The sequence below is a fragment of the Scyliorhinus torazame genome, chromosome 12 (assembly GCF_047496885.1).
Source record: "Scyliorhinus torazame isolate Kashiwa2021f chromosome 12, sScyTor2.1, whole genome shotgun sequence".
Classification (NCBI taxonomy): Eukaryota; Metazoa; Chordata; class Chondrichthyes; order Carcharhiniformes; family Scyliorhinidae; genus Scyliorhinus; species Scyliorhinus torazame.
The window spans coordinates 158,631,788-158,645,428 of NC_092718.1; the positions used below are offsets into that span (position 1 = coordinate 158,631,788).

Below are 13,641 nucleotides of genomic sequence, written 5' to 3' on the forward strand. Positions count from 1 at the left end.
TGCTGAACTTGGGTAGGGTGCTCTTTCCAAGAGCCGGTGCAGACTCGATGGGCCGAATGGCCTCCTTCTGCACTGTAAATTCTATGATCTATGATCTATGAGGGGTGGACGCCGAGTTGATGTACGCCTCGAAGCAAGCTAGCCAGTGTTGAAAGTCATTTTTGGCGTCGCTTGATTGCGGATCCAGCTGCAGGTGATCTGGTTTGATTCGGAGGTCCATCTTTTGAAAATCGTAGTGCAATAAATTGAGGCACGATCAATTGCACAAAGACTTGAGTTGGGTACAAATGAGGCTTTATTGCTGTAAGATGTGTGGCCTCCCACAGCAGCTGGTGAAATGGCTGCAGCATGGAGGACACACATATTTATACTCCGCCTACTGGGCGGAGCCAGCAGGCAGGGACTAAGAATGTACCTGCAGTACAGGTCCTACCGTACATCACCTAATAGAGGTGCAAGTGGTTTACCACGCTGTAGAAATTATCTGTTTTTCCATAGGCTACACTATCTCAGCAATAACTCAGCATCAAAATAAACGCAGGAGGTTACTATATTCACCCACTGGACATGTCAGAAAAGTTTAATGTTACGACCCTCTGGGCTATGGTCAATTCCGGCCAAGTGTCGCAATACATTTGAAATTAATAAACAATTCTCAGAAAAGCACCAATGGCGAGATTCTCCGAACCCCGCGCCGGGCCGGAGAATCGCCGCAACCGCGCCACGCCGCCGGCGCCCGATTCTCCAAGGTGCGGAGAATCGGCGCCATTTGCGCCGGCGTGTATGGCACAGTGCCGGTCGCTGGCCACGGCGGGGCCGCCGATTCTCCGGCCCAGATGGACCGAGCGGCCGCGTGGAAACGGCAGAGTCCCGCTGGCGCCATTCACCCCTGGTCGCTGCCGGCAGGAACTCTGCGCGACCTGTCGGGGGCGGTCCTCCACCGGGTGGGGGCCTCCGATGGGATCAGGCCCGCGATCGGGGCTCACCGATCGGCGGGCCGGCCTCTCCCACCCCCCGGGCCTACTTTCTTCCACTTCCGGCCCTAGAACCCCTGCTCCATGTTGCGTCGGGGCCAAAGTGTTGAAGAAGTCCCCCGTGCATGAGATTGATCCCACGCCTCGGGTAACTCAGGAATCTGCGTAAAGTGAGACTAGCTGTCTCGCTCTAATATGCAAATTTGCTAAAAAGTAATCGTGCCCACAATGGGTGGGATTCCCATCACAACATCTAACAACATCCTGTCAGATTGCACAAGGCATTGTGAGCTGGGTAGTTCCCAGGAGCGGAGTCTCACGACTTCTCTCGGCCACAGTGCACTGCGGCATGCTGCATCTCGGAAGCAGCATGGCCATTAAATTGCGCCCACAATGTTTTGGCTTCAACTACTTCCTGAGATAACGAATTCCACAGCCTCACCACTCTCTGGGTGAAGAAAATTCTCCTCATCTCGGACCTAAATGTTCTACCCCGTATCCTCAGATTGTGATTCCTGGTTCTGGACACACCGACCATTGGGAACATTCTCCCTGCATCTACCCTGTCCAGTCCTGTTAGAATTTTATAGGTTTCTATGAGATCCCTCCCATTCTTCTGAAGCCCAGCAAAGACAATCCTAACTGATTCAATCTCTCCTCGAATGTCAGTCCTGTCACCCCAGTGGTAAATCTTCGCTGCACTCCTTTATAACAAGAACATCCTTGCTCAGTTAAGGAGACTTCCTCTGTATCTATGTATGTTGAGACATTTTTGCTGAAGCATTCCTCTGGCTTTGTGATTTGTTAAAATGGAAAAACTTAAATAGTTTTTTTTAAAAATACATAAAAATGAATTTTTTTACTTTTTCCGCATGGCTATTTTATTTAATTCTCTTAATGCACTTTTATTTCCCTCTCTTTACTTCATTCTCTGCACAGGATTTAAATCTGATTTATACTTCCTGGCTTTGATTCGGTGGGTCAAATTTTGAGGCCAGTGTGCAATCCAGACATCGGGCTGAGCCATGGAAGCTCCACTAATTGGAGGGAAGCAACTGCCTTTTCAGCAGTGCAAGCCTTAGTGGAGACATCAATCACCATGAATGATGCAAGGAAATGCCTGATGCTCGACGATACATCCTCTTTGTGTATTACTGCCTGGGAATAAATGCAAACCCTCAATTAAGTCACAGTTTGTACCTACTCTTGCAAAACCAACTCTGATCCATTACCACATACCATTCCCATTTCCATTACCACGACTTCAGAGAGACGTGAACACAACCCAGTCCATCTCCATCCACACCTCCCGCTGCCTGGGGAAAGCGGGCAGCATAATCAAAGACTCCTCCCACTCGGCTTACTCACTCTTCCAACTTCTTCCATCAGGCAGGAGATACAAAAGTCTGAGAACTCGCACAGACTCAAAAACAGTTTCTTCCCCACTGTTACCAGACTCCTAAAAGACCCTCTTATGGACTGACCTCATGAACACTACACCCCTGTATGCTTCACCCAATGCCAGTGTTTATGTAGTTACATTGTGTACCTTGTGTTGTCCTATTATATATTTTCTTTTCTTTTCTTTTCCTGTACTTAATGATCTGTTGAGCAGCTCACAGAAAAATACTTTTCACTGTACCTTGGTACACGTGACAATAAACGAAATAAAATCCAATCCAAATATATTGGACATGGTGGGGGAAGGAGGTTGTGGGGGTGGGGGGGGGGGGGGGGGGGGGGGGGGTGGGGGGGGGCGGGGGGAGAGAAAATTTCTTGTAGCAAAGAATTTGCAGTGAAGTGGTTCATTACCAACCTTAAATAACATTTTGTTGATGTCAGGCAGGTTACCATCGAACTCCTGGAAATTCACCTGGAGGCAAGGCAGTGTCGGAGTTCCTTATTGATGCCCCAGCTTCCCCATCTCCAAACCATCTCCATGATGCCAAGAAAATTCAGTCCTGTGTGGCACAGTGAGGATTCTTCAATCTGATTGGTTGAAGAGCCTTGATGCTTCTTGCACCATTCAAAGACTGTAGAAATCCCCCTGTCAAGGGCAAGGCTCTGGACTTGACAACCAATGTGCCAGCTCAACCAGCCATGAAAATTCTGTCAAGGTCATAAACAATGAATGCCATTCCTTCCGTTCTGACCACAAAGCCCAAACCATTGGAAATCACAAATTGTTCCACTAGTTCCTGACCCCAGTAATGTCAGATTCTCTATTTAGTTCTAAAAGCAACAGAGGACCACATTTAAATGTCACCAAGGTTACAAACCGCTCAATGCGTTTATCCAAGTATCTAAATCTCAAGGCAAATTGTAGACCTGACTGCTCGATTCTCTCTGCACCAATCCTCTTATTGTTCTTATATATTATAGGAATCTTGCAATGGGTCTCGGTTGCATCGCAGTGCTAGCTTACCCTGACTACGTCCGGGGTGCTGTCAAACCCTACTTTTTTAAGGAGCTTTAACAGTTCCCAAATATCTTTGATTCTTCCTCTCACTCTTGGTGCTTGCCAACATCTTCACTCTCTTAAAATTTCGTCAAGGAATTTTAGTGACTCGCTGTGCAATCCCTGCTTAACACGTAGTACAGCTGGGGATTGAGTGAAAGAAATAATGCATTTCCATAGTGCTTTTCATTACCTCAGGACATTCCAAAACATTAATAGCCAATTAAGTGCTTTTTGAAATGGAATCACTGATGTAATGTGAGTTAAACTTATCAGTTAAATCACTTGGCAGTTGTAAAATAGGATCAGGAGTAGGCCATTCACCCCTGAATCCTGTTCCGTCCTTCAGTTAGATCATGATTGGTCACTATCGGAGTTCCACTTACCTTTAAATACCTAACATAAATTGATCAATCTCAAGTTTGAAAATTTCAATTGACCTGGCACCAACTGCAGAGATGGACTTACATTTTTCGGAGCTCTCCTTCATCGTAGGGCCCCTACATCATGCCCCGCTCCCTGGTGCTGTGACAGGCTGCCCCCAATGATGTCAAGCCCCGCCCCCAATGACATCAATCCCCCCCCTCCGTTAATGATCTATTTGCATGCATTTAGCGGGCCCTGCACCCTATCCTCCGGTCCTCCGTGTTTCTCCAGTCCCCTGGGCAGGAAGCACCTGGGAGTGGATGACTTCTTCTGACGTGGTGGACCTCGCGGTGGGCCAAGGGGATAACCCCTTAGGTCCCCCCCCCCCCACCACCACAATGCAGTACTTGCCCCCCTCATGTACCATCCACGCCCTTCTCCATGTCCCCACTCCGCAGGGACCCGTTTAATAGGGAGACTCGCTTAATAGGGGGGTAACTCGAGGGATCCCCTTAATATGGAGTCCCCTCCCCAGGGACCGCATGAGTAGGGAGACCCCCCCCCCCAGAGATCCCATGATTAGGGAGAGTCCCCAGGTCCCCTGAAATGAATGAAACCCCCACACAGACCCACCAACTAAAGGGACCCCCACAGAGACCCCCTGACTAAAAGCACGGCCAGAGGAACCTCCTAACTGAAGGAATACCCCCACAGGGACCTCTTATATAGAGGGATCCCCCACAGAGACCCCAAACTAAATGAACCCACCCCCCCCCCCCCCCAGAAAAGGGACCCCTGTCTGAAGCTAGAGAGCGGTCCAGACAGGGGCAGTGAATAGAATTACACTTGGAGCCTCCACGAGTCCATTCCTCGAAGGACAACAGCTGTGACCTGTGTTGCAACCATACAGATCCATTAGCTGCAAGCCATTCATTCCTTTCTAGTAGTGAACTGTCATCGACAGCTTCCACAAACCAGCTGTAGCATTGATTCAGTTATCTCCCTTCATGGATGAGTGACTCTAAGTGCTTAAACCCCAATGTTTGCAACCACATCAAAGAGGGATAAATGCATTGCAATCGCACGTGGGATTTTGCCATTCGGCAGCCTGCTCAAACTGGCGGCCCGATAGCAGGACTCCTTCAGGAATCCCTCATATTCCTAGTCATGCATAAATTCTCGGTTGCAATTCTCCTTCAGCGGGAGAACTTTGGGCGCGATCTTTCAGCCTAGTTGCGCTCTCACTCAAGTGAAACGAGGCCGGTGAATAGCGAGAAAGGCCAAAAACGAGATCTGCTCAAGGTGCCGAACAGTTTGCGATGCAATCGGCCCGATCCCGTAGGCAAAATCGGGATCCCGTAGGCAAAATCGGGATCTCGCCGTAGCGTGGCGAGAAACCAATTATCACCACTTAAGCCCCATTTCCATACAATTATCCTACAGCCTCCCGGCATTCAGCAGCCTCCCCAGCAGGTGCTCACGCTGGCATCGATTAGTACTCCTTTTTAAAATCAAGAACCTGGCGAAAGGCTTCTGTGAGGAGGTGAGTAGTCATTGGCAATTGTGGTTAAGTGAGCACTTCACACATTCCAAGTGGATTCCCATGGGTGGGCGGACAATGTAGCATATGGGAGTCATTGCCTGGCATCCCAATCTGGCCGTGATGCCTGGACAGTGTACCTGAACACTGCAGGAGGCAACACCACACACACAGCAGCCAACATCCGAACACCCAGGGGATGGGACACAGCTCCGGGGGACATGTCCATGGTTGGAGGGTGGATGAGTGCCATGGGGAGGGGACCAGTGCCTGGTCTAGCTGATGTTGTGAGCGGGTGTCCGGGTACAGGGTAGGGGCCCAGTGAGGGGGGCCTGATATGGCCGGATGTGCGGGGACAAGGCGTTCCTGGTAGGGGCTGGGGGGAGGGGAGGGGGGGGGGGGAAATCAATGGGGGCCCCATTGAAGGTGGAGGAGAAGGTGGCAACAGCAGCGTCTGCAGATGCTCGAGGCAGCGGCCCCTGTGCCAGACCCCGCCCCACACTCTGTGGACCCGCCCACCCATCAGGCCAGGGAGGGACCCAGAGGGGGAGGCCTGCGACGCCCCAGGGTATGCAGGCGTCATTGCTTCTTTGAACAAATGTCAGACAGCGCGTGGCACAGGAGGCTCCGCCTCAACAAGGAGATAGTGCGACACCTGTGCCATATCCTCACGGACTTGGCACCACGTGGAGGAGGACACCCACTCCCGGTGGCCATCAAGGTCAATGTAGCCCTGAACTTTTAAGCCATGGGATCGTTCCAGGGCTCGAGCGGGGACCTGTGTGGTATCTCACAGGCCACAGCACACAGGTGCATCCGACAGGTGAGGAATGCCCTGTTTGCCGGGGCGGAAGACAACATCGTCTTTGACATGGACCAAGCCTAGCAAGATCCCGGGCAGCAGGTTTCTCAGCCGTCGGCGCGATGCCCCAGGTCCAGGGGGTCATAGATGCCATCCATGCTGCCCTACGCTTACCGGGCCATCTGGGAGTGCCCTATGTTAACAGAAAGGGTTTCCACTCCCTCAACATACAACTCGTGTGCGACTACCACATGCAGATAATGCATGCTTCCTGGGGAGTGTGCACGACAGCTACATCTTGAGGCAGTCAGTTATCCTGCCCTCTTTGGATGGGCAGCTGGCTCTTGGGGGATAAGGGATATCCGCTGAGGACCTGGCTAATGACACCAGTACGGAGGCCGGAGACCGAAGCAGAGCCCCGGTACAACAATGTCTATGCAGCCACTCAGGCTGTGAATGAGTGGTGCATCAGACTCCTCAAGATGCGGTTCCGATGCCTCGACCGCTCCGGTGGTGCCCTGCAGTACACCATCCCGAGGGTCGCCTGCTTTGTGTCCTCCACAATCTGGCACAGCAGCAGGGCAACGAGCTGGAGGTTGGTGACGAGGAATGTGGAGGAGGATGAGGACGAGGAGGAGGGGGATGAGGACGAGGATGATGATGAGGTGCCGGACCGGCAGGGGCTGGAGGACGAGGCCAAGGGAGAAATCTGAGGTCTAGCCGGAGGCTGCAGGACAGGCGGCAGCGGTGAGGGTTGGCAAGCCTCGAGGGCCAGGAAGGTTCAAGCCCCGGCTGCCCCTGCATCACCTGGCTCTGCCAGCACTGGTGGTTCCCCATCATCCGCACCATCGTGCTGACACCCTCAGCGATGCTTCTCAATGATTGGGATATATCCCCCAGCGACCGGGCCACACTCTGCAGCTCCTTGTCAATTCCCACCTGCGACTGGGACAAGCTCCGCAGCGTCTTGGCCATTCCCATCTGAGAGCTGGACATGTCCCGCAGAACCTCATCAAGGGCGGCCTTGTACTGGGTGACGTCCCCCAGTGAGGTGGTCATTCTGTCGAGACCCTCGGCCATAGCCGTCACCGACTGAGCGATGCCGGGAAGCTCGTACCAATTCCTGCTCGCTAGCACACTTAGACATTTGTCTGGCGAATCGCGCCCCGAGTCTCCCAAATGGAGAATCCACCCCAAAATGTTCAAATGGGCTGAGCTGTCTATTATTAACTCTCAAGTCTGTTGAAAGTAATGATGCTCCCACAGAAACAAAACCATGTGAATCCCCATCCAACTGCAAACTTGAGGAATGCCAAATGGAATTGCATGTCGACTCCCAAAAGAATGGATTTATAGTTGGGGAAGAAACAGGGACGGAAACGATATTGGAATTTCCTGTTGACTGCCTGGTAGTTGAATCTGGCTTTGACTCTCAAATGGCAGAATTCTTGAATGAGTGAGAATTCCACTTGCTTTTCAAACAGTGGACTCTCTGGGTGAAAGCTAGCAGATGAAATCCCCCATTGAACTGCAAGGAGCAGAGAGTCAATTTGAAAATCGGCAGCCTCAGCAATCTCAGTGTGAATTCAAAGCAATCGTCAAAGATTGAACGACCCACACTAAATATGCTGGATCAGGAATAGTATTTCCTGATCCATTTCAAAAGGTGGGTCCTCCAACTCCCCTCAAGATAACATAGAACATACAGTGCAGAAGGAGGCCATTTGGCCCATCAAGTCTGCACCGACCCACTTAAGCCCTCGCTTCCACCCTATCCCCTTAATCCAATAACCCCTCCTAACCTTGTTTTTTGGACACTAAGTGCAATTTAGCATGGCCAATCCACCTAACGTGCACGTCTTTGGACTGTGGGAGAAAACCGGAGCGCCCGGAGAAAACCCACGCAGACATGGGGAGAACGTGCAGACTCCTTACAGACAGTGATCCAGCAGGGAATCGAACCTGGGACCCTGGCGCTGTGAAGTCACAGTGCCAGCCACTTTGCTACCATGCTGCCGTGTAGGTTTCCTCCCACAGTCCAAAGACGTGCAGGTTAGATGGATTGACCATGCTAAATTGCCCTTAGTGTCCAAAAAGGTTAGGAGGGGTTATTGGGTTATGGGGATAGGGTGGAAGTGAGGGCTGAGGTGGATCGGTGCAGACTCGATGGGCTGAATGGTTTCCTTCTGCACTGTATGTTCTATGATAACTAAGCAGATGGAACTGCAGTTCGACTCCTCAGAGAAATCATCATGCCTTAACACAAAACTGGAAGGTCTTTGTCAAAGTGTCAAAGTAGAATGCCACATTAAATCTTTCCCTGAAGAATGCCAAATAGGAGTGTTCACAGAATTGGATCACAGCATGGATGGCGCTGTTGTTTACAGACAGTAGCAACCTTGTATTGAATTCCAAATAGAGATTCCAAAGTGTAATCAGTTCCCACCCAGTCCTCTCACTCTGGTCGGGTCGCCCCGCTGCTCCCCGGAAACCATGACACTGGCGCCTGCCTGGCTCTGCACCTCCTGACCTCTCACACCTTTCGCTCAGGTGGCCAAGCCGTGAGCGTCGACGACCACGTGTATTCCAGGCTGGCTGCCTGGCTGTTGCTGCTGGTTATCTGGCCTGGCCTCTGCTCGCTCGACGTCGCCATCCGGTCAGCTTGCCACCCAGCCCTCTCTCTTTCAGCCCGGGCCTCTGGTCAGGTTGCTCTGCTGGCCTCAGCTCCCTGGAAACCTCAGTGCCAGTCCTTTACACTTCCCACCTCTCGATTCTCACTTGGGTGGCCAGACCTTGGGTTCCTGGCTGGCTGCTGCTGGCTTTACCTGGCCTGCCCTCTGGTCATTGGTAGGTTATCCGCTCACCCTCTTCAGTCCTGGCCTGGTGGTTGACAGTTACCCCATTGCTCCCCTCGATGGCTGTTGGTCTATGCCTCGCTGAATGCTTTGCAGGCTCACACCCTGAGGTTAGGTGCCCATCGGGCTGAATTTTAGAAAACTGGCTGTTGCTTCACTCAATGAAAGTTCAGAAATTTCGCACCAATTCAGGAGATCCATCTGAACTGCTCGAAGTCTCCACCACCTCTCAATGGGCACGATTCACCGGCCTCCTTGCGCTCTCGCTCATGCACAACGAAGCTGGTTAAAAGCGTGAGAGGCCAAAAACAAGATCAGCGCCGGGCACCAAACAGCTTGTGATGTAACCGGCCCACTCCTGTAGGCTAAATCGGGATCTCACGTAGCGTGGCGATGAACTAAGTGTCACCACTTAAGCCCCATTTCCATTCAATCAACAAGAGCGACCCCATATCCAATGGCCTTCTGTCATTCAGCGGCCTCCCCAGCAAGTGCTCACGTTGGTGCCGATCAGTACTCCTTTTGAAAAACATTAACCTGGAGGAAGGGCTTCCGTGGGGAGCCGAGGAGGTGAGTAGCCATCTTTGTGCACAGACAAAGAGCCTGGGGGTGCTGGGATTGCCACCCCAGTTCTCCTCGGAGGGTGGGGACCCTCCGCAGGGTGGGCCGCCATGGAGGGGTGGGGGAGGAGGCGCTGGGGGCGAGGGGGGGGGGCAATCGCTCTCGACACCACCATGTCAACACCTGGATCCCAACCCCAATCTCTGGACAAACCTTGTCCCTACTCGTCTGCCCCACCGATCACCCATAACCCCCACCGACTGCTGAGGCCTCTAGCTGTGCGGCTGAAGGCTACTGCTAATAGGGAATTGGCATTCGTGGTTAAGTGAACACTGACACATGCCAAGTGGTCCCGTGGGTTGGTGGGCGTGCCATGAGGCATGTGGAAGTTATTGCCTAGCATCCCAATCACACCTTGATTTCTGGACACTGTGCTTGATCACTGCGGTAGGCATCACCACACACGCAGCAGCCAACATCTGAACACCCAGGGGATGGGACACAGCTCCGGGAACATGAAAAAAGCAAATTACTGTGGATGCTGGAATCTGAAACCGAAAGAGAAAATGCTGGAAAATCTCAGCAGGTCTGGCAGCATCTGTAGGGAGAGAAAAGAATTCACCCTTTCTGGGTCATCTGGACTCGATGGTGCCAATGTCGTGCACCAGGCTTTCCACTGTGGTCGCCACCCTAGCAGTGTTCGCCTCTGTGCCACTAAGTGCCGGTGCCATCTCCTGCACCTGTAGCATCTGGGACTCCTCCAAGTGTCTAGGAATCTGCTGGAGTGACGCTGAAATCTCCCTCTGAACGTCCCAGCCACTCCCTATCGTCTCCATCAGCTCCAAGTCATCCATTTCCAGAGGCTCAGCATCAGGCTGGGATCTGGCTGGGATCCAACAGACCCCTGGCTGTTGTCTCGCCTGGGGGTTCCTGCTTCCACTTGATGTACATTAGCGGCAGTGTGATGCTCACCAGATTGTGCCCCAGAAGCCTGACCACTAACATTTTCCACCTGTTGTGAAGGGAGTGAGAGGGTTGAAGGGGTGGGTGGAGGGATGGCTGAAGGTGGAGGGAGTGTCTGGGGTCAGTGGTGGGAGAGGGTATATGAAGGGTGGGTTGCGGGGAGAGAGGAGCGAGGGCTGGGGGTCACTTGGAGAGTTGGGGGTGGATGCTCCCTTGGGGGTAGGGTGGGGGCATTGGTGTCTTCTCACTCGTGCGGCCCGATGTAGGTCGTTGACCTTCTTCCTGCACTGCTGGCCAGTCCTCTTGGTTATACTGTTGGAACTAACGGCCACCACCACCTCATCCCTGCCAACATTGGCTGTTTTGTGGCTCATCCTCCAGGACTCCCGGGGGAGCAGGGGGAACAGGACATCCCTCCTTGTCTCCACTGCGTTCAGGAGCCTCCCCAGGTCTGTGTCCCCGAATCTTGCGGCTGGTCTCCTTGGCGTCATTATTGTGAGCTGGCTGGGGTTTAAGTTTAAGTACTGCTCGGCCTTGTTAGCAGGGGGGGTGCTGGTGAGTGCAGTCCTGGCGAATCAGCTCGCGAGGCATTATTTACGCCGCGAAGCCTGTGAGACCTCGTGAAGTGGACCAATTAACATTGAATTGCGTTGCCGGTTTCGCTGGGCCGAACGTGGGAAGCTTGCGGCAATTCCCGCTCACTACAACACTTGGATGTTTTTCAGGAGAATAGCGCCCAATGCCTGGAAAACTGTTTTCCCTGTCTAAAGGGGAGTCAACCGAATAGAGCCCAATGTTGTTCTGTATTGCCTGCTGATAGGCTCAAGAACGAGCCTATCAGCAAATTCAAAACTTCCAGGCTCTGATTGGTGCTCCTACACCACAGTCACATCTCAGTATGGGCCCCCTCATTGGCCTGGGCCCCACGCTGGATGGAGCGTGGTGTGTTTCATAGTAAGTCTACCTCTGACCAAGTGTATTTTGAGGAAGAGATGTTCTGATTTCCATTACTCTTTGTGTGAAGAAGTGCTTCCTGACATTGCCTCTGAATCGCCTAGTTCTAAATGTTCTGGGCTCCTACAGCAAAGGAAGTGGTTTCTCTTGACCTTTCCGATCAAATCTTTCCATCAACTTAATCAGCAGCTCTCAGAGTTTTAGGCTTTCATTGGTCTCCCAGTTCCACTGATCCCAACACACATGAGACTGGCTACCAGGCACTGTGGGCTGCATTTTACTGGCCCCTGGTGCCAAGACCGGAGAGGTGGGTTTAATGACTCAGAGGAGGTTGGCGGTAAATGAGCATAGAATTATTTACACTATTTACAAAGGTGTGTGTAACACAGCATATCACTCCCAGTACAATCCTAGCTGGGAGTACTAACCACATTTAGGCCCTGTTTTGGGCCCGCTTTTATGTTAGCTCATAACGAGCCAAGGTGGTTGGCCTCTGCCTCCTATCTGGGAAGCCCGTATGCCACGAGTCTCACGGGGAGATCAAAGATGGCTTCCCCATGATCCCCATGATCCTCGTGGGGGTTATGGCATGGGGTTGCCAGTTAAGTAGCGGGATCTCACATGTGAACGGTTCCCTTCGCCGTGCCCCTTGTGAGGCAGATTGGCTCCCTTGTCAACAGCTGATTTGCATAATTAAGGCCCCAATTAAGGGGCCATTTTTATTGGGCCATCAACATAATGCAAATTGTGAGAGATCCCACCTCCCCCAACCCTCCCCACCAACACTTATGGAGGTTTCCAGTTTCATGGCGTTGGCCTCCCGACAACAGCCTTGGGGGGGGGGGGGGGGGGAGAGGAGAGGGGGGGGGGGGGGGGAGGAGGGGGGGGGGGGGGGGTCATCAGAGCCGGAGTCAAAGAGGAGGCCACAGGCACAAAAGCAACCCCTGCAACGTCAATGAGCGGTGCTGAGGTTTCAGAGCTGCTGGCTATCTGATTAGGCTGGCAGCAGGAGGAGCCCATCCCCTGTCCAGAATTGCAAAGTGAGCCCACAGGGGACCAATTAAGAGGCCACCTGCAGTAAAATTGCCAAGCAGGTCCTGCAGGCAGATTTACATCAATAGCAGTATTAACTCTTGATGCCTGTGACCTGTGTTCTCAACAACTCTATTAAAAAGAAACTTCCGGCTTTCTACACAACCAACAACATCTTCATATCATATCATATGCTTCCTTCACATCGTCGGGACCCCAGACAGTTTCTCAGTCTTGGCCCCACACTGGCCAAAGGTGCACTGAAAGTTGGAATTTTCCGACAGGCAGCCAATTAAGCGGTTGCTGACTTGTCCTTAGGGTGGTTCCCGAGACAGAAGGCCCAATGGGAGGGTCTAGACGCTAGCAGGATGGCAGCCTGAAATGCAGGGGGCAGGAGAGTGTGAGGACACCTCAAAATGGAGGCAGCCTTGGAAACCTTATTAATATGCAAAATGTGGAGGAGTCACAGGTTGTTGCGCCATCAGTGTGTTGGGGGAGGGGGAAGCCTGTCCGTATGGAGGGATATGGCTGAGGTTGCAGCCTTTGAACTCTTGTGGTCGCTTCATGGAGCCAGTGAGGTAATGCCCCACTGACCCTCCTGCCTGCCACCGGGAGGCTGCCTTCAAGCTGCCACTGGCCTCCCAATTTAGCAGGTAGCCCGGTCCAACTCTGGGAAAAGTCTAGGCAGCATTCTCAACCTCCTGCTATGTGGGCCATTAATTGTGCTAATTATCTGCACCTCCCCACCCCGCCTAACTAGTGAGCAGGTAGAAGTCCACCTTAAGACGCTGTCTCTGGAAAAATCGCAAGGAGGTGGCAACACATTGAAAAACTGGCACATCACGCTGGTATGCAAATTTATTGTCTCGGCTGCCTTCTAATCCTATCACGAAGCGTGCTGATGTTATCTGGGAGGGTATCTCAACTCGGAACACTAGTGCGTGGAGGTGCATAGTTTTATTTTGTTTAGTTGTGAGGAGACAAGTGGAACGCCAGTGAAAATAAACAGCCCAGTCATCATGTAACAATTATTAAAGACTATTATACAGAATGTAGTCCTTGGTACAAAATATATCTATGAGCCCTGAACTCTGTAAGACTTCCCCTATTCCCCAACAACATTACAATTGAATAAC

At 52.1% G+C, this 13,641-nt stretch overlaps 1 long non-coding RNA gene across 3 annotated transcripts in view; it reads right to left on the reverse strand.

Annotated features, from left to right (window-relative positions):
• The window catches only part of LOC140386691 (uncharacterized), a 289,681-nt gene that overhangs the window by 26,948 nt on the left and 249,092 nt on the right, over nt 1-13,641 (reverse strand). Inside the window, exon 5 of one of the 3 annotated variants that reach the window (XR_011933654.1) lies at nt 2,791-2,935. The exons of the other annotated variants lie outside the window; for them this stretch is intronic. This is a non-coding gene — a long non-coding RNA (uncharacterized lncRNA). The remainder of the gene's footprint in view (nt 1-2,790; nt 2,936-13,641) is intronic. 3 annotated transcript variants of the gene reach the window in all.